Source organism: Oryctolagus cuniculus, chromosome 1 (assembly GCF_964237555.1).
Source record: "Oryctolagus cuniculus chromosome 1, mOryCun1.1, whole genome shotgun sequence".
NCBI lineage: Eukaryota > Metazoa > Chordata > Mammalia > Lagomorpha > Leporidae > Oryctolagus > Oryctolagus cuniculus.
In genome coordinates this window covers 157,777,016-157,796,834 of record NC_091432.1, presented here as the reverse complement: position 1 = coordinate 157,796,834, position 19,819 = coordinate 157,777,016, and the positions used below count along the sequence as shown (strand labels likewise).

At 39.2% G+C, this 19,819-nt stretch overlaps 1 non-coding gene across 1 annotated transcript; it reads right to left on the bottom strand.

The window, feature by feature from the left end:
* Nucleotides 1-10,043: 10,043 nt before the first annotated feature.
* Nucleotides 10,044-10,149, bottom strand: LOC127484989 (U6 spliceosomal RNA). The gene has a single exon (XR_007912198.2). It is a non-coding gene; the product is annotated as a U6 spliceosomal RNA (small nuclear RNA).
* Nucleotides 10,150-19,819: the final 9,670 nt, after the last annotated feature.

Below are 19,819 nucleotides of genomic sequence, written 5' to 3'. Positions count from 1 at the left end.
GATGGAGAATATGTCTTGCACTAACTGTGTTTGAGGAGCTTCTTAGTATTAGCGGAAATCAACAAGGCTGTAGAGAGCTGCATCATCAGAGGATGGGAAGTAAGGAGGAGGGAGGTGCTGACTCATCCCCTTGAGCTGGCAGAGCATACAGTCCACACCAAACAATGGTGAGGAACCATCCATCCACCTCTGGAAATCAGCGAAACAAAGGATCCCGAGTAAACACCCCCTCTTCCTTCTCCAGCCTTTTCTGGAACCTGGTCTCCTTGTATTCCTTAAGGCTCTTTGTCTTGAGACTTTTATGCTGGACTCCTCCCACTCTGGGATAATAAAATCAGGGGAGAAATACCAGGACAGGCTGTGGCATGTGCTGTTTTTCGAGAGCTGTGGGAGGGTATGGAGCACTTGGAAGTTGACAGAAGTTTAGTGCAAATTGTGGGGAGTTGGACTTGTAAAGAGGGTGGGTTGGGCAAAGGACTGCTTTGTGTTTTCTTTTTACAAAACTTTCTGTATTGTTTGAATTTCTAAATTATTTGTATGAATTATGTTGATAAGCTAGTAAACATACTTCTTTTTCATAACAACTGAGAGTCAGGTAGAGATAGTTTTAGAGCATACAATGCAGTAGGAGGGAATGCATGAGTAATCCTCACACTTGGGAGAAAGGCTGTTTTTGTGCCTGGTTTGGGCTCCTATATGAGGCTCCTGCTGCTCTGAGAAGATGAGCTGGGCACTGGGAAAAAAAGAACACTGGCTCAGGATTCCTGCATTTAATTCTTTATGATATAACCTTTCTGCTCCACACATAACATTGTTCTAATCTCTCAACTCTATTCTACTTTGTGGCTTATGTTCCTTTTTCATGATTTGTGTACTTTGCTTCTGACCTCAACTTCCTTTCTAGTGACACTGTATTTCTTGTCCTAGGACCTAAAGTGTTCATGGTCGCCTGAGGTAGTAGCTTTCCTGACTTGACCTGGTTTCCAGGTTATCTGTTCCAGGTGCTTCCCTGAGAGGACACCCTGTCTTGGTTTGTCCCAGACTTAGAGAAGTACCTATGTAGCCAGAAGGACCCAAGAAAAACTCGAGTAAAGATGATGAAAGGCAATAAAACATTAGGACCCACTCTTTGAGGTCATACTAACCTTGCTTTCAAGGTTTATAATATATATTTTTTTTGACAGGCAGAGTGGACAGTGAGAGAGAGAGACAGAGAGAAAGGTCTTCCTTTGCCGTTGGTTCACCCTCCAATGGCCGCCGCGGCCGGCGCGCTGCGGCCGGCGCACCGCGCTGATCGGATGGCAGGAGCCAGGAGCCAGGTGCTTTTCCTGGTCTCCCATGGGGTGCAGGGCCCAAGCACTTGGGCCATCCTCCCCTGCACTCCCGGGCCACAGCAGAGAGCTGGCCTGGAAGAGGGGCAACCGGGACAGAATCTGGCGCCCCGACCGGGACTAGAACCCGGTGTGCCGGCGCCGCTAGGCAGAGGATTAGCCTAGTGAGCCGCGGTGCCGGCAAGGTTTATAATATTAATCATCTTCAAAATTAAAACAAGAAATACGCAACATTATCACTCCATAGTTACTATACTATATTTTCCTTCCTCATACCCTTCCTTGTGTGAATTCTAGAAACTTTCTGAACCTTGACTTTTTAATGTATGTATGGAAGGTACTGACAGCACTTAACCACTTCAACGGTGGTCACTCTGCAACAACACCAAAGTATAGCTCCTTTTTTCTATCAGTGGTCTCACCTCACTGAAGATTGTCCTCTCTCTACCATCCCTACCACAAGAGCTTGGCCTGAGGAACATGTAGCATTTTGTTCAATGCTATCAAGAAAATAATTCAATCAAGTAAATTTTTTCATCTATTGAATGAAGTGCTCAGTGTTCTTGTTTCTCTCTGCAAAAGGAAGACAGTGCATCTTTGGTATCTTGCACGTAGCTGGTCTCTGCTGTGTCATGGCTGGTCTATGCTGCTCCCTGACTCATGTCCACTTACAGTGAGTGGTGCCATCCTGGAGTGCTCTGGTGGTATCCAAAATTGAAACCTGCATCTGATGTGACTCATGGGCAGTTCTTGTCCTTGCTAGCACGACCCCACCTTGTAGTACTTCAGAGGTCCATTCTGACTCCTTTAGTTCCTCATCCAGGCAGTTGACCTTGCCATGTAGACCACAGGCAATGAAAGTTGTGTTGCAAAATGATTAAGTGCTTCTTTATGGATTGGGAGAAGCCCTGCTTTATGGTAATCACGTACTTTTTTTTCCTCAAAGATTTATTTATTTATTTGAAAGGCAGAGTCACAGAGAGGCAGAGGGAGAGGGAGAGAAAGAGAGAGAGGGAAAGAAAGAGAGAGAGAGAGAGTCAGTCTTCTATCTGCTGGTTCATTCCTCAAATGGCTGCAATGGCCAGAGCTGAGCCATCCAAACCCAGGAGCTAGGAGCTTCTTCTGGGTTTCCCATGCAGGATCAGGGGCCTATACCCTTGAACTATCTTCTGCTGCTTTCCCAGGCCATAGCAGAGAGCTGGATTGGAAGAGGAGCAGCCAAGACCCGAACCAGCGCCCACATGGGATGCTGGCATTGCAGGCGGTGGCTTTACATGATACACTACAGTGCTGACCCCTTCACATACTTTTATTGTAACTTAAAGTGTAACTATTCCCATCTTGGCATTTCAAACTGCCAATGGGATGTCACCAAATGTGGAGTTGGAGAGAGATGCAGCTTACACATTAATAGATGTAAATAATCTTGAGAACATATACATGTGATAGTGAAATGCAGTATGGTAACTATAGAGTGATAATTTTGAGATATCTTATCTCTACTTTTAATAGAATTTATTTAATTGTAAGTTTATATTATTATTTTTAAAAGATTTATTTATTTGAAAGGCAGAAAGAGAAAGAGAGAGAACAAGAAGAACAAGAAGGAGGAGGAGAAAAAGAAATCTTTCATTTGTTGGTCCACCTCACAAATGGCCACAGTGGCCACAATGGCCATGACTGGGCTAGGTCAAAGCCACAAGTCAGGAGCGTGATCCAGGTCTCCCATGTGGGTGCAGGGGCCAAAGTACTTGGACCACCTTACGCTGATTTCACAAGTGCATTAGCAGGGACCTGGATCTGAAGTGGAGCAGCCAGGACAAAGACCTACTCCCATATGGGTTGCCAGCATCACAGGAAGCAGCTTAACTTGTGCTACAATCCTGGCCCATTTAACTGTAACTTTAAATAACCATAAAATTTAATAATTTAATGATTTTTGAATTTAACAGCTAGCTTGCAAAATGTGTGATAATTTAGTAGTCAGGTCTTGGAGCCAGTGAGCTGTGACCACACCGCTGAAAGGTCACCTGTTCTGCTGTTGCAGGAGAGCTTCTGACAAGTTCTAACTGAGATCCCAACTAAGTTCCATGTTCTCTTTCAGAGGCAGCTTGGGAGAGAAAAATTTAGTTCCAGTCCCTGTTATCCATAAGCTGATACAGATACAACTGGTGACACAATAACCTCCCAAATGCTAAAGAAAAAGTAGAGCAGAAGCTCCTCTGCCCATGGAGTTAACCTTGGCTCCCCCTCCCTGGGTAGAGTTGGTCAGATTGGCAGAATGTCAAATTCTCCTACCCTCTTGAAGCAGATTTATTCAATGGTCAATTCGTTTTTGTTTTGTTTTAGTTGACCAGCTTTCCTAAAGGCATTTTAATGAATATACAGTTTGGGCTCCTGTAAAGTGGGAGTAAAGAGTCAATAAGAGAGGAGTTGTGTGATGCGTTTGTCTCACAGCCCACACTGTGGTATCTTTTCCGCTGCTGTCTGGTGGAGTTGCTTTCTCGGCTCTCAATTGTTTTCTTTCTCCAGTCTCAGCCACTTTGTTTCTCCACTCTGCAGGTTCTTCAGCCCAACTTGTCTCTTAGGACAAGTAGTAGTCACAGGAGAGAATGCTTTTGCTCTAGCTCTGCCTTTCGATGCTCTTCTTTCCAGTGATTTTGTTTTGTTAGACAAAAATGAGAGCAAAGAGTGGCTGGTGAAGTAACAAGCATGAAGGAGTTCTGGAGAATGAAGACGGCACAAAGCATTCCTCATAGCACTAGTCTCAGCTTATAGAGTGACATCATAGTCTCTCTAATCACTGAGGTTATTTAAAATGTTGGGCTCAAGTATCTGGGCTTGCAGGTATTGAGCAATCACTGATGGCTCACATAGGGAAATAGCAAGACTGGATCTGGTGTAGACATTAAACTTTAGTAGCAATATATGAGAATCACCAAAAAAGGAGATTTGGAAGCAGGGAGTTCTTTTTAACGTCCACTATATCCAAGTGAAAAATGACCACAACTCCAGTAATGGAAGTGATGAAATTCTAAGAACTCTTACCCACTATCCGAAAGTAGTGAACCCCCCTTTTATTGTTATCACTGTGCTCTATTTGTGGAAATTTATAAATTTATATGCTTACTTATCATCTGCTCTCTCACTAAGACTGTAAGCTCAATGCGGGTAGGGATCATGCCTATTCCATTTCCCAGAGTTTTTCATCATCAGTTTAGTGTCTTGCATATAAAAAGTGCTTCACCAACATCTGGAAAAGAAAAAGTGAAACTGAGAAGAAAGAAAGGATTTTCATTGGTGGGAACTGTTGAGCTGTTTTAGAATAAAGGAAAGATGGCAGAGAGAAGAAGTAGGGAGACAGAGGAGGGCCCATAATAGATGGTACAAAAGAACTCCTATTCTAGTATGGGAGGGTAGGAAGAATGGATGCATCATAGTTCCATTTGATTTATAGGTTATAAAACTGATTATGTGTGTTTCCTGAAGAAGTGTTATGCAGTTATCAGGAGAGAGAGAGAGAGAGAGAGAAAGAAAGAAAGGAAAAAGAGGAAAAGAAGGAGGTAGAAGAGGGATTAAGAGTTTAAAGTGGTGGTGATAATTTAACAAAATTACTCCAAGGAAAGGAATAAATTGGTGACCAAAAATGCCTAGGAAAATATCTGAGAAAGGGCCCAGCTGAGGAACAGTATGGCTAAATTGAACTATCTCCAAATCTCAGCCATGGGTAACATGAAAGTGAGACAGGAAGACAGGAAGTTTGACCATGACGTGGATTTGCAGTGGGCCAGGTCTCTTCCTGGTTAATCATATGTTTCACTGCAAAAGGAGTTTAGATGAATCATTCATCTCTCTAGCTGTGAAGAGTTTTAAATGTGTTAGATGGCACCTGGACATCAAAAACATGGGCCTCAGCAGTGTACTTCTCTGGACAGGTCTCCCCAAGGGGCTAAAGCCTGTGTTGGGTCCTAGATCTGGAAGGTAACTGTCCTTCATTATGGCTCCCTCATAGGAAGGCAGCTTCTATCTTAACAATCTTACTGATAGCCAAGATCTTTGGTATTGAGATAGCTTCCATTTGTAAGAGAAAGTATATGAATTTACACTCTGATAGAGACCTGGGTTTGAATCCTCACTCTCACATGGAGGAGCTTTGTAATCTTGAATAACTTATTTTTAAGCCTTCATTGTTCATAGTAAAATGGGAGAAATCACTGAAATAGTGAAGAATTAACAGCTTTGGATTTTAATTACTGTGGGGTTACCTCAATTTGTCTAAAAATATGTTTGTACTCTTATTTTCTGGTTTACAAGCTTTAAAGATTATTTGTGCTCCTGTTTGGACAGAAAAAGTTTTAACTTAATAAATTACCATACCATTTCTGCTTCCCAAATAATTGCTTCTTTTTATTTTTTTAAAAGATTTTTTTTAAATTTATTTGAAACAGAGTTAGAGAGGGAGAAAGTAAAAGAGTGAAGTATTCCATATACCATAATTTTCTTTATCCAGTCTTCAGCTGATGGACATCTGGGTAGATTCCTTATCTTAGCTATTGTGAATTCAGCTGCAATAAACATGGATGTACATATCCCTCTTTCATATGCTAATTTCATTTCCTGTGGGTAAATTCCCAGGAGTAGGATGGCTAGGTCATACGGTAAGTCTACACTCAAATTTATAAGGTATCTCCATACTGTCTTCACAGTGGCTGTATCAGTTTACATTCCTACCAACAGTGGACTAGGGTACCTTTTTCTGTTGTTCATACCTTTTATGGTTAAGGCTGATCAAATCTGCTTTCTCTTCTAGAATCATAATTAAGCCGGCGCTGCGGCTCACTAGGCTAATCCTCCACCTTGCGGCGCCGGCACACCGGGTTCTAGTCCCAGTCGGGGCGCCGGATTCTGTCCCGGTTGCCCCTCTTCCAGGCCAGCTCTCTGCTATGGCCAGGGGGTGCAGTGGAGGATGGCCCAGGTGCTTGGGCCCTGCACCCCATGGGAGACCAGGAAAAAGCACCTGGATCCTGGCTCCTGCCATCGGATCAGCGCGGTGCGCCGGCTGCAGCGGCGGCCATTGGAGGGTGAACCAACGGCAAGGGAAGACCTTTCTCTCTCTGTCTCTCTCTCTCACTGTCCACTCTGCCTATCAAAAATAAAAAAAAAAAAAAGAATCATAATTAAAGGTTCTGAATTTAGGTGTTGTAGCATGGTGTGTAAAACCAAAGCCTGGGATGCTGACATCCCATGTGGGCATTGGTTCATGTCCTGGCTCCTTTATTTCTGACCCAGCTCTCTGCTAATGGCCTGGGAAAAACAGCAAAAGATGGACCATGTGTTTGGTTCCTGTTACCTACATGGAAGACTCAGATCAAGCTCCTGTCTCCTGGCTTTACGCTGGTTCAGCCTTGGTCATTACAGCCAGCTGGGGGAGTGAACAAGCGAATGAAAGACTCTTTCTCTCTCTTTGTCTCTCCCTTTCTCTCTGTCATTCATTTTAAAATATATCTTTTAATATTAATGTTCAGATACTTTAAAATTGTCAATGAGTATAACTTATTTTTCCATACAATGTGTTGTATATCTAATGGATCTTTTTTAGTCTGAAGTCTCATTGGGACTAGAAAATTCTGTTCTATGTTTTCTTTTATGGTTTTTTCTATTTTTTCTTTCCTCTTCTGGAACATCTATTGTTGAATACTGGACACTATCTAAATCCCCTATATGTCTTGTTCTATCTTTTTTTCTATTTTCACATTTTTCTAATTTTCAGACATTTTATTGCCTTAATCTTCTAATTTAAAAATATTTTAAAATATTTTTAATTTTAGAATACTTTTAGATGTACAGAAAAATTATGAAAAATATTATAGAAAATACCTGTGTACTCTGGCATATTTTCCCTATTATTTGCAATGTTATGTTGGTATGTTACATTTGTCACAATTAGTAGGACAATAGTAATAGTATAACATTCTTATTAACTAAGGTCCATTTTTTAAAAAATATTTCCTTAGATTTTGCCCAATGTTCTAGGGTTCCCTCTAGAAAATCACTTTACATTTAGTAGCTCATCAGTCATGCACATCTATTATGATGTCAGTTTTGTTTCTGGAAACATTAAATAAAGGATACATTAACTGTTGCACAAAATATTTTTGAAATCCAGGTATAACTTTTTCATGATGCACATTTTCCATAAACATTTTGAAGACCCCTCATACTACAAACATGACATCATTGTTGGTATTAACCTGGATCAGGTGGTTTTTCTCAGGTTTCTGCACTGTGTGATATTTTATCACCTTTCCATCCTATACTTTTTGGAAAAAAGTCATTATATGCAGCGCATATTTAGTTGGGGAGTTATTCTCCACCTCCTTGAGTACAGATTATATACATAAACTATTTGAAATTTTCTTATACGGGATATTTTTCTCTTTTCCCTTACTTATTATGTATTCAATTACTTATTTATAGCATTATGGACTTAGAGTATTTATTTTATACTTTGGCTTGTAATCAAATACTGCTTTATTAATTCTGTTGCTGAAATTGTTCCAGTTTTAGCCATTAGGCACTCCTTTAGTTGGCTTCTTGTCCCTTTTACATACTTCAAGCCTAATGTGTTTATTTATATATTCATTTATTTTTTAGCATTTTCTTACTTTCTGGCACTATAAAAGATACTAATCTTGTATGTTTCCTACCCTAGTCCTAGATTAAGACATTTCTCCCTAAAGGCTTGGCTCGTTTTCTTGGAAAATGATATTGGAAATCATGATCTAAAACTAAATGTGCCTGTTGCTTGTAGACCTTCTCAGCACTCAGAGAAAAAGTGTATGTGTATATACCAACTTGTATATATACATATATCTATAAATATTTGTATATGAAGCATCTGATCTAGATTAAGCTGAACACGTGTTCATACAGATGTCTCTAACTGTATTATATTCTACACAGCTTCTTCTAGCTGCCTCCCTTTCTTAACTCTTATTCCAACAGTGAGAATCCTGGTTCATAGCATTCTATATCCTCTTTCTTTCTTTCTTTCTTTCTTTCTTTCTTTCTTTCTTTCTTTCTTTCTTTCTTTCTTTCTTTCTTTCTTTCTTTCTTTCTTTCTTTTTGACAGGCAGAGTGGACAGTGAGAGAGAGAGACAGAGAGAAAGGTCTTCCTTTGCCGTTGGTTCACCCTCCAATGGCCACCACGGCCGGCGCACTGCAGCCAGCGCACCACGCTGATCCGAAGGCAGGAGCCAGGTACTTATCCTGGTCTCCCATGCTGGTGCAGGGCCCAAGCACTTGGGCCATCCTCCGCTGCACTCCCGGGCCACAGCAGAGAGCTGGCCTGGAAGAGGGGCAACCGGGACAGAATCCGGCGCCCCGACCGGGATTAGAACCCGGTGTGCCGCCGCCGCAAGGTGGAGGATTAGCCTATTGAGTCGCGGCGCCGGCCTCTATATCCATTTTCTTAATGATTCAATTCCAGTATACATATATCATGGTATCAAAATTGATAGTTGGTACCTTCATGAGAAAAAGCTTTATCAATTAGAGTTCAGTGCATGTATAGAGTTTCTTTTGCCTTCAGTGTTTCAGACTACATTCATTTCCAATATAACTTAGATCAGCATCTTTTCTTCTTCATCCCCTTTTGTTAAAATTTATTTGAGAGTTAGAGTTACAGACAGTGAGAAGGAGAGAGAGAGGTCCTCCATCCACTAGTTCACTCCCCAGATGGCCTCAATGGCCAGAGCTGGGCCGATCTGAAGTCAGGAGCCAGGAGCTTCTTCTGGGTCTCTCATGCAGGTGTAGGAACACAAATACTTGGGTCATCTTCTACCGCTTTCCGAGGCCACAGCAGAGAGCTGGATTGGAAGAAGAGCAGCTAAGACTACTGGCCCCTCATCCCCTTTCAATGAGGTTGTCTCTTAAATTTATAATAGTTATGTTGTTTTGTCACATTCCACATTTCCTTTGGGGTGCCTCAACCTCATAATTTTCCTGAAGGTTTCCTTTTCAAAACTTCTAATGACATATTTTTCTGTTATCAAGTTTTATTTTATAAGGTTCTTTTTGCTTTTTGAGTTTTGTAATATCTTTCATAATATTTCATATGTACTGGTTAGCTGTTAACTATGTATCTATGAAAATTCTTTCTCTGGGAATATTGACAGTATTCTGAAGTTTTCTTCTATCAGAACTATTTTCTCAAAGCTGTTCATTTGCTGTATTCTCACCTCTTGTGTTCCATATGAGAAGCTTCCCTCAGCTTTCTGTTAACCTTTGCTTGACTGGTCATGATTCAGTGGGAGAGAATCTAATTTCTGATTGGGATGTCTAAATTCTGTTGGAATGGTTCAGTCTTCTTAATGCTGAGTTGACTTGTAAGGAAATTCAGTTAGGCTAATTTTATATGAACCCCTAATATCATGTGAAGTCTTTTCACTTGGGCTGGTTGACTGGAGAAGTATCTTCCAATCTTATGTCTGTAGTGTCAGGTCTCTCTGCTAGCAATCTGATACCTGAGCAGTTATGTGCTGAATTCACACCTTTTCAGACCACTACTCCCATTGCAACTATGCATTGCTTCCTCAGAGTAGAGACTCTGATTTAACCTTTCTAGTCCTCTGCCTTGTGCATGAAGGGAAATAACCCAGTGACATGGGATAGCAATAAGCATGGAGTGGGATCCAACTGCTTTTTTTTTTTTTAAATATGGAACACTTCATGAATTTGCATGTCATCCTTGCATAAGGCCATGCTAATCTTCTCTGTATTGTTCTAATTTTAGTATGTGTGTTGCTGAAGTGAGCACCTAATTACTTTTTCAAAGCTTCCAAAAAAATCTTACCTTGTCTCTCCATTTCCCTTACCTATCCCCATCCTCCTGCCCTTGCTCAGGAGGGATCTGATCCTGCCAGTTTCTAAGGTTCTTGGTGATTTTGGAGTGAAGATCAGTTCAGTTTTCAGCTTTTCTCATTGCTAGTTTAAGGTTTGGCCTTATGGGGGTCTGAAAGACCCTTTAGTTAACACTTGTATGTCTGCTTTCCTAACTTCTTAAATTTGGTTCTGTTGTATTATTGCTCTTTCTCTTTGGATATAGATCTTTAAAAATCCTCTTTCTATCTTTCTTTCTTTCTATCTGTCTATCCATCCATTCATCCATCCATCTATCCATTTACAGTGGTTTTATAAGGGGTTTTGGTAGGAGCAAAATTTGATTTCTGGTATCCAATTCACTGTTTTTCTTTTCTCGAATCCAGTTTAAAATTTTTTATTCCTTGGAAATAGTTTCAATGAATTTGAAAGGAAGAAAAAATATTTTATCTCCTCACATTACCTATCCTAATGCATTCTGAATTTTAATTATTCAATAAATATTAATTAAATTAAAACATATAGAAATTAGAGCCTCTCCATTGTGTTGTTTCTTAAAGTTGATTGAACACTAATAGTGTACCATAACCCAAATGGAACGGTCTCTCTAGTGACATGCTGCTTTCTCAACTAAATTAAGAACAAAAAGAATCTTTATGACTAGCCCTTTGTTTTCACTTCTAAACAAGCCTCCAGGGAACAGCAGTCAAACACATTTATTGTAGCTTGTAAATCAGCAGTATTAAAACTGGTATTAGTTCTTAACATTTGAAGTGTTGCTGGAGCAATGTTCAAATGCAATCTCGGTTTCTCCCAGTATGGTTATAAGTTAAAACTAGATGAAGATGTTAATAATTAACTTTAGCAATTGGGTACTCATTCACACAGCATTGATCCTCCATTCCAAATGCATTTGACTGAATCTTGACTGCATGGCTGAACATTCTAAGAAAGAAGCATGTACTTGGGTGTATAATGAGTTAAACTGGATTTTAAAATCACCACTTTCCTGTTATAAAATGTAGCTCCCTACATTATTTGAATATAATTTTTTTCATGTGGTATCATAATATTGGATGAAGCATTACTGCTTCTATTACTTCTTAAGTATAAGACTTTTATCTAATCCTCTTAGTTTCTGCAATGTTCTGAATCCCCATTTATGTAAGTCAGTTGGTATCACCCTGGCTTACTAATAATGGGACTAATAGCTATGTGTATTGAAGGGAAGATAAAATGAGTTAATGAGGAATGAATCCTGTTAGGGACCTTTAGTTTGTAAAGTATTATATAACTATAAAGGAACATTATTTTAAAAACTTTATGTTAATGCAAGATCTACTAGATTAAAAGATTTAGTGAGGACAGTGTACTTTTAGAAACCAGCAAGTGCAGGAATCCTGAAATCTCTGCCTATTTAGTAGTTGATGGAATTGAAAAAATGTACTGATAGATCTTTTGTGCATACTGGTTCTTCTTTTAGCTATTCAACTTTTGTTTTGCTTTCTAATAAAGAACAGGAAATAAGTGAGATTTTGACTTAATGTAGATTGTAATCTTTCAAAACTCCATGTATTTTTTTCCTTGGTTTGTCTCCTGATCCTGAAGTTAAATATAAGTTACAAGATCTCACTGCTCGTTAACTGATATTATTTTGTAAGCAGTAAGTCAGATCAACTTTGGGAGATTATCTACATTTGTCTGGCTAAAGATTTAGAATGCTCAATGGTGCCAGCAGTTTTTGCTTATAGAATTCTTTATAATGTCAAGGATTCTCAGTCATCTTAGCCTAATGTCATTGATTGCTTTTCAGAAGAAAACTCAAGTGTGTACTTTAGTTGTCTGTTCTGGGCTTGGATTCCTAACCCTGAAAAAGTTTAACACATACTATCAATGACAGTCAATTGGAAGACAGACAGACACAAAGCCATTCTTGGGGATTCTTCCTTTATTTCTGAAATACCTTTTGATCACTGGAAAGAGGGTTGATCTTTTCTTTTCCTTTTTTTCCCCCCAGCATGTTCACAGTGATATAAAAAAAAAAAAAAAAAAAAGAGAGACAGAACATTGCATCCAACTTTCTTTTTTTTCTTCTATATGAAAGGCTCCATTGTTCCACCTCCACAGTTTACCACAGGACCTGGAGAAAGAAACAAGAGATCAAGAAAAAGAGAGGAATGATTATTCATGTATTTTCAACGTGGTAAGTTCTGGCAACATGGAAATACATTGATTTGTGAAAGTGGATTCCTGTTATATTTTAGCAGTCTAATGGAGTTTGCTTTATCATGAGTGCTTTTGGTACTTGCTGTACTTGATCTAATCAGGAATGAAGTCTTTAAACTGGCTTTACAAACCCATGACACAATAGTTAGTTGGCAACTGAGATTACACTTAATTAGCATAAGTGGAAAATTTACCATTTTTTTCATTCCCTTTCCTGCCCAAGTTTTTCCTACCATTTTATTTTTGGAACTTTTTCTCAGGAAAGTGTCTCTGCTTTCTTGTACTCCTTTCCTCACTTCCTAGTTCTGGGCAATAAAAAAGTGAATAAACACATGAAGTGAAGAGACATTGTGTACTTAATACACTCAGTTTGGGTTTGTGTTTTGATGTTTTGGTTGAGTTTTGTATTTTTTTAAAGATTTATTTTATTTGTCTGCATGACAGAGTTACAGAGAGACAGGGAGAGACAGAGAGAGAGAAGTCTTCCATCCACTGGTTCACTCCTCAAATGGCCTCAGTGGCCAGGGCTGGGCCAGACCGAACCAGGATCCAGGAGTATTTTCTAGGTCTCCCACATGGTGCAGGGGCCCAAGGACTTGGGTTATCCACTACTTCCTTCCCAGGCACATAGCAGGGAGCTAGATTGGAAGTGGAGCAGCTGGGACTTGAACTGATTCCCACATGAGATATTAGCATCGCAGGTGGCAGCTTTACCTGCTATGCCACTACGCCAGCCAATAGATTTTATATTCTTAAAACCCATGCAGTCTGTGGTGCTGTCTGCTTCTATGTTGTTGTGTATTGATGAGATGCCCCAAATTGGGAATTTCAATGCATAATAATAACTACAAATCTTCAAAGGTCTTTTGTTAGGAGAAAAACAAGATATGACAGAGCCAGGGGTGGTGGTCCTTAGGTCCCTGTATCCATGTGGGAGACCCAGAAGAAGTCCTGGTTCCTGGCTTCAGATTGGCACAACTCTGGCTGTTGCAGCCATCTGAGGAGTGAACCAGCACATGGAAGACCTCTCTCTCTCTCTCGCTCTCGCTCTTGCTCTCTGCCTCTGCATCTCTCTCTCTGTTTAACTCTGCCTTTAGAATACATACATACATACATACATACATACATAAAATCTTTTTTTAAAAAGGTTTGAAAAGAACTAGTAAGAGTATACTATCAAGAATGCACTGGCATAAATGTTTTAAAGTTGGTTTACACAATTCCTCAGTACAGCGTCAGACTGATCCTTGAGGGGGAAAATGAGGATGCTCAGTAAGAAGGGAGAAGTGATACCCTCCCACAGGGGACTTTAAACACCACCACTCCTTCTTAGAAGAAAGGATCATGTGATGCGGGGTTTAAAGATAGTTCATTACCACCAGAAGGTCTAGGGCCAAGTTGAAAGTGGAGTTAATAATGTACACATTTTTTTTATGCCAAATCCATTTTTTATAGATCTTTTCCTGGAAGAAAGAAAATAAACAAGAAAATAATCAATAGGAGAGCATGGAATCTGGTTATAATTCCACATTTCCACTTTGTGACTTTTATTACATTATATTTTGAGCCATTTTTATAAATATACATGAGTGTCTATCATAGAAGCATTATAACTTTTGAAAAGTAAATGTTATAATTTTAAATCAGTTTCTATGGCACATTATATCATCTGAAAACTGAGTAGTTACCAATGACCTTAGGCATTTTGGCAAAATACCTGGAAAAGTCAACTTGCCAGTCTGTTTCTTGTTTATTTTTTCAGTCTTTCTAGTGTTTCAGTCACTTTTTTCTCTCTCAAGCTATATTCTAGCCCCTAACCAATGCCCAAATGTGAGTCCCTGTGAATGGACCATATATATAAGAAGAATACTGATTGTATGTACATTGCCATCTGAAAAAACTTTTTTTTTTTTGCTTGAAAACCTCAAAGTAAAACATCTCCTAGGAGAGAAGGCCTTATTTGCATTGCATTTGAAAACAGGACTAGAGAAAAGAGAAAATTGGGTCATTTAAGTAACTTTATCCAGTAGTGATAAGATGGAACACAGAACAAAGAGCATCAAATCTGTTCTACTCCCTAGTCTGAGTAACTTAGGGAGATATGCTAAGTCTCAAGGCCAGTGTTTTCTGTCTGTTGAATGATTGGATTATGTTACCTTTCTTTTTATTATTGTCCTTTCTAGTTCCTATGTTCTGCAATTCCAAATAAGATTTTATTACTTGATAGCCAATAATCTGTACCATAGATGCTCAATTAATCAGCATCCATCTAACTGACCCTCTAGAGTAACTCATGCTCTGCATTCTCTTTCTATGATGTTTGTTACAGAATACTAGCAATCTGAAGACTATTCTAGTTAATCCATGGGTTTCTGCCCCCATCAGTAGACTTTAATGCTAACTAAAAGTCAGCTGAGTTCGTTCCCAAATCTGTTTATGCTGGCTCTACTTGTCATTGAAATTATATAATTTAGTAAATAATGTGAAAGCCAGAGAAGTATGAATATAAATGGAGAGTTGTTTCTTCAAGAATTGAAACTAAATGTTTTGGGTAGAATCTATAAGAGGGAGATATGTAACACCGAAAGTTACAAACAAGGCATCTTTAAACAATTAAAAAATACTCATAAATATCTAGAGAAGTTCATTTTCATGCCTTTTCATGGCTGACTTAATTTTATTATTCACTTTAAAGAAACTGAAATTGGAGTTCAAAGATGATGTTTTATGCAAGAAAGTAACAGCACTCTAATCAGACTGTAAGAAAATGTCTTACAACAAAAGATTAACAAATGAATGAGTGCACAAAGAAATGACTCTTGGCAAAAATAAATTACTTAGGTTACATGTGCGATTTCATATCTTTCCTTATTTTAACTCTTTTTTAATTAAACAACTGACTTCCTGTCCTGATTATTCCCTATCAGAGGGATTTTTACTCTAATTTGTCATATTGAGGTCAGAGCCCCTGATAAGGTTTCCTTTGTTCTCTCAATATTAACAGGATATGTGAGGCACTTCAAAAAGTTTGTCCAGAAATGGAATTAAAGCATGAGTTAATTTTTCTGCAAATACATTTTGAAAATCACACATCTTTTTATAATACTCATTTTCCATGAAATTTTTGAAGTGTGGGGAGCAACTCGGACTAGACTGTTACTGGAATTAAGACTTATTCTATGCATCTGCTTTCCCACAATATGGCGCTGAGAAGGGAGTAACAACTTCTACGCAGCTGCCTCTCGCCAACTTGAGTGATGACCTGCAGGAGCTGATCCTGCTCCTGATTGGAGGAGAGCAGCGTACTCGGCGTGTGGGTAGCAGAGTTGGGATTGGTGGAAGAGGACTATAAAGGAGGAGAGAGACAACATGCACCAGGAACATCTAAGAGGAACACCTGTGCAGCCCCCGAGAGAGCCGGCCGGCAGTGTGCCGCTCCCCCGCGGAAGTGGGGAAAGTGGCAGGGGGAACCGGAGGTGGAGGGACGGTAGCCAACCCGGGAAGAACCAGCAGCAAACCTGGGGAGGGCCGAGCAGACAAAAGAACAGCACAGAGTCCTGTGTCATTCCTCCACGAAGATGGGGAGCGACATGAAGGCCTTTCATATGCATGGACTTTTAATTTAATTATTTGCACCAAAATAAACTTTACCTTTTAATCCAATTTCTTTAAAGCTTCTTGAAGTTTTCTTATACTACACTAATAAATAGTGTGAATAAGACTGTGGTGAACTTTTTTTTTTTTTAAATCAGGCATTTGAGGTATAAATGTGGATTTCAAAGCTAATTTATGTATTTTGGGGTAGTAGTATCACTTTCTAGCTTTGAATACTTCCTCCTATTCTTTGTAATTACTTAATGTCTTCAAGGCATGGTTTCTACCATAGAGAATTCCCAATAATAACAGTAGCTCCATAGGTAAGCAGATTAACTGTTTGTACACACAAAGCATAGCACTTGGCATATACTGGAAACTACAAATATTTTTATTTGTTATAGAAGGTTTCAAGTGTTTCTCCTTTTTACTTGTTTTTTAATGCAGTGTTGGATAAAAGAGATTGAACTTTGTACACCTTTTTGTGGTAGCTAAGGCAAATTTGAGAACACAATAGAATGGCTCAGACCACGTAATTAGATTATATGGCGGCCAGAGGTCAAAACTGAGTAGCAAGCAGAGCCTTCAGTTAAGGGTCAGTGATCAAGCGCAGGCAGATGACTTGTATTGGTATTTGCAGCAAAGCTCCCAAGTGCTGCAGTGTGTAGAACACCGTAGCTACCGTAGCTGGAGGCAATGAGCTGTGCACAATGATTACCGCAGGCATGATCTATGTTTGCTCTTTAAAACTTACTCTCAACATAGCGGAGTGGGCCTTTGAAAGCCTCGTGTGTCACTATTGTACTCAACACTGCACAAAGACTTCACGGTTTGCTCAGAATAAAAGCCAAATGCTTACAGTAAATGGTCTACGAAGGTAGGCAGTGATCTGGACCCTTGATTACTTCTTTGCTCTCTTACTAATCTCCTTGTTGATCCTCCTCTAGCCACACTGGCTTCCTTGGTATTCTTTTTTTTTTTTTTTTTTAATGTCCTGCATTCTCTTCTACAACCTTTGTTGTTCCCTCTGCCCAGACTTCTGTCACAAGTAGCTGTTTACCTGGCTGTATGGTCTCTTTCAGGTCTTTGCTCAAATGTCACTTTCTCAATAAGGCCTACCTTGACCACCACTCATTCTCTTACAGTCTGTTTTTCCAGTTCCTATGATTTGAATGTGTTCCCTAAAAGTTCCTGTTTTGGAGAAATTTAATCCCCACAATCATGTTAATGATATTTGGAGGTGGGGTCTTTGGGCAGTAAATAGAATTATATGAGTTATGAGAGTGTAGGTGCCTATGATGGTATTAGTGGTTGAATAAGACAGATTTGGACTGGTGCACCTGCTCTCTTTTGCTGTGTTGTGCCCTCTGTCATGTTGTGATGCAACAAGAAGGCTAGCATCATGCTCTTGGACTTCTCAATCTGCAGAACTATGAACCAAATAAGCTCCTATACTTTGTAAGTTACATTTCAGGTATTTGTTATAGCAACAGAAATGGACTAACACATGAGTTTACTTTTCCTGTTTGCATGCAAGCTCTTCAAAAAAGCTCACCAAAATATATATTAAGAAAAAACCATGGATCTCAAGATCCTTTTGTACCAAAATAAAATCATTTTGTTACTCCATTTCCCACAAACTTTTGAAGTACCCTCATAGAATATAGCTTATTTACTGTGTTTATTTTCCAGTGTGCCTCTCTTTGCTAGAATGTAAATTCTAAGAAGACAAGGATCTTTATCTGTTTTCTTTTCTTCTGTATCCCGAGTGTCTAGAATAGTGCTTGGGACATGATCAGAGCTCATTAAATATTAGTTGAATGAATGAATGAACAAATGAATGGAAAAACCAGGACCAGCCTGGCCTAACAACAGTCTAAGGAATTCTTTGCCAAGGGCTAAGCAAGTGGGAAAACATTCAACCTCTGGAGATTTACTGTGAATATGATCTTTTTAGAATGTTATGACTCCGACTTTAGCTAAAATTTGAAAATCTTCCTTTTCCCTAAGTCTCACTTCCTTCTCTATTTTATTGTCTTAAATTCAGGTTTACTCAGGCAAAAGAGGATCAGAGAACTATGGATAAGACCCCCACGATCTTGATAATAAACAGATCTTTGCTGTAGTTTTGTGATCGATGGGCAAATAGCGATTAAAGCCTTTTCCCTTTTCCTTCATTACTTGTATCTGGTTTGGTTTAATGATTGCCTTATGATTCAGCAATTATGACTTTTCTTTTTAATGCTTGGAATTTTGGACCCTTTCATATTGTATCCATTTTTATATTGAAGATTTATTAATTTAATCCCTTCCATTTTTATCTAATTGTGATATAAATGTAATTTTTATAGAATGGGAACATTTAGCTCTTTTATGTATAAAATAATAATTATATGATCATAATTATAATTATAAAATTATTTAGATTTATTGAGTATGTACTCTCTGCCAAGTTCTGATTTAGGGTTCAGATATATTTATACTAATCTTCCTTCTGACCATACAGGGGGAATTTTGAACTCAGCAAATTTACCCTGTGTCTTCAGCCTCATTTGAATCACCAGAAGTTCTTGGTGACAGATTCCTGGATGCCAACCACAGACAGTCAGCATTAAAATTAGCTTCCAAAGCGAAACATCTAGGCACTCAAATTTGAGAACCCCTGGATAGCATTGAGGTAGAACCTGTAAGAGCACACCGAGAAGTGAACTCCACGTTGCCAGTAGCATGCTGTAGTCATTACCAGGCAGCTTTTTGTCTATTCCGATGTAAATTCTCTTCCTGGGGAGCTCTGCCTTGTTCTTCCTGCCTGTGGCATTTGACATACCTATTATCACACACAAGCCAAACAAGGTCTGACTTGAAATTTCTAGCCAGCAGAATTTTTTTTTTTTTTTCCCAGCTGGCAGATATTGTTTAAGGAAACCTTAGTTCTTTCATATACCAGACTATGTCCTTAGATTGTTCTTTTGACTGTATGGCAGATGACTTTTACAAGAGTAACTCATTTGGGTACAAAAGAGGGTATCTGAAAAAGTAAAGACAACTCTCTGAATAAGAATCAAGACATTGGTTAGTTTATGGTGACATTTAATACAGTATTTAAGACACCTGTACTACAGATCAGAGTGACTGGGTTCACATCCCGGCTCTGCTTCCTGCTAATACACACCCTGGGAGACAGCAGTTAATGGTTCAATTACTTGTGTGTCTGCCACCCATGGGATATCCAGATTGAGTTCTTGGCTTTTGGCTTCAGCCTGGCCTAGTGTGGATTATATGAGCATTTTAGTGGATAAACCAGAGGATGGAGGTTCTCTCTCTGTGTTTGTGTGTGTGTCTTTGTCTTTTAAATGAATTAAAAAAAGAAAGTGACTAGCTTTACCTAATTTTATTTTTTAAAGATTTAGTTATTTATTTGAAAGAAAGAGAAAGAAAGAGAGAGATCATCCATCCCTTAGTTCATTCCCCAAATGCTTTCAAAGGCTGGGAATGGGCCGGGCCAAAGCCAGAATCCTGGAATTCCGTCAGGATATCCCAACAGCTGGCCAGGAGCCTGAGTACTTGGGCCATCTTCTGCTGCTTTCCCAAGTGCATTAGGAAGGAACTGAATCAGAAGCGGAGCAGCCAGGACTTGAGCCAACACTCATATGGGATGCTGGCATTGCAGACAGCGGCCTATCCCGCTATGAAACAATATTGGCCGCTCCCCAGTTTTCTTACTTGCTCAAATTAAAGAAAATACAAACTCAAAAGTCAGATAAGTAAAATTTTATAGACTCATATCA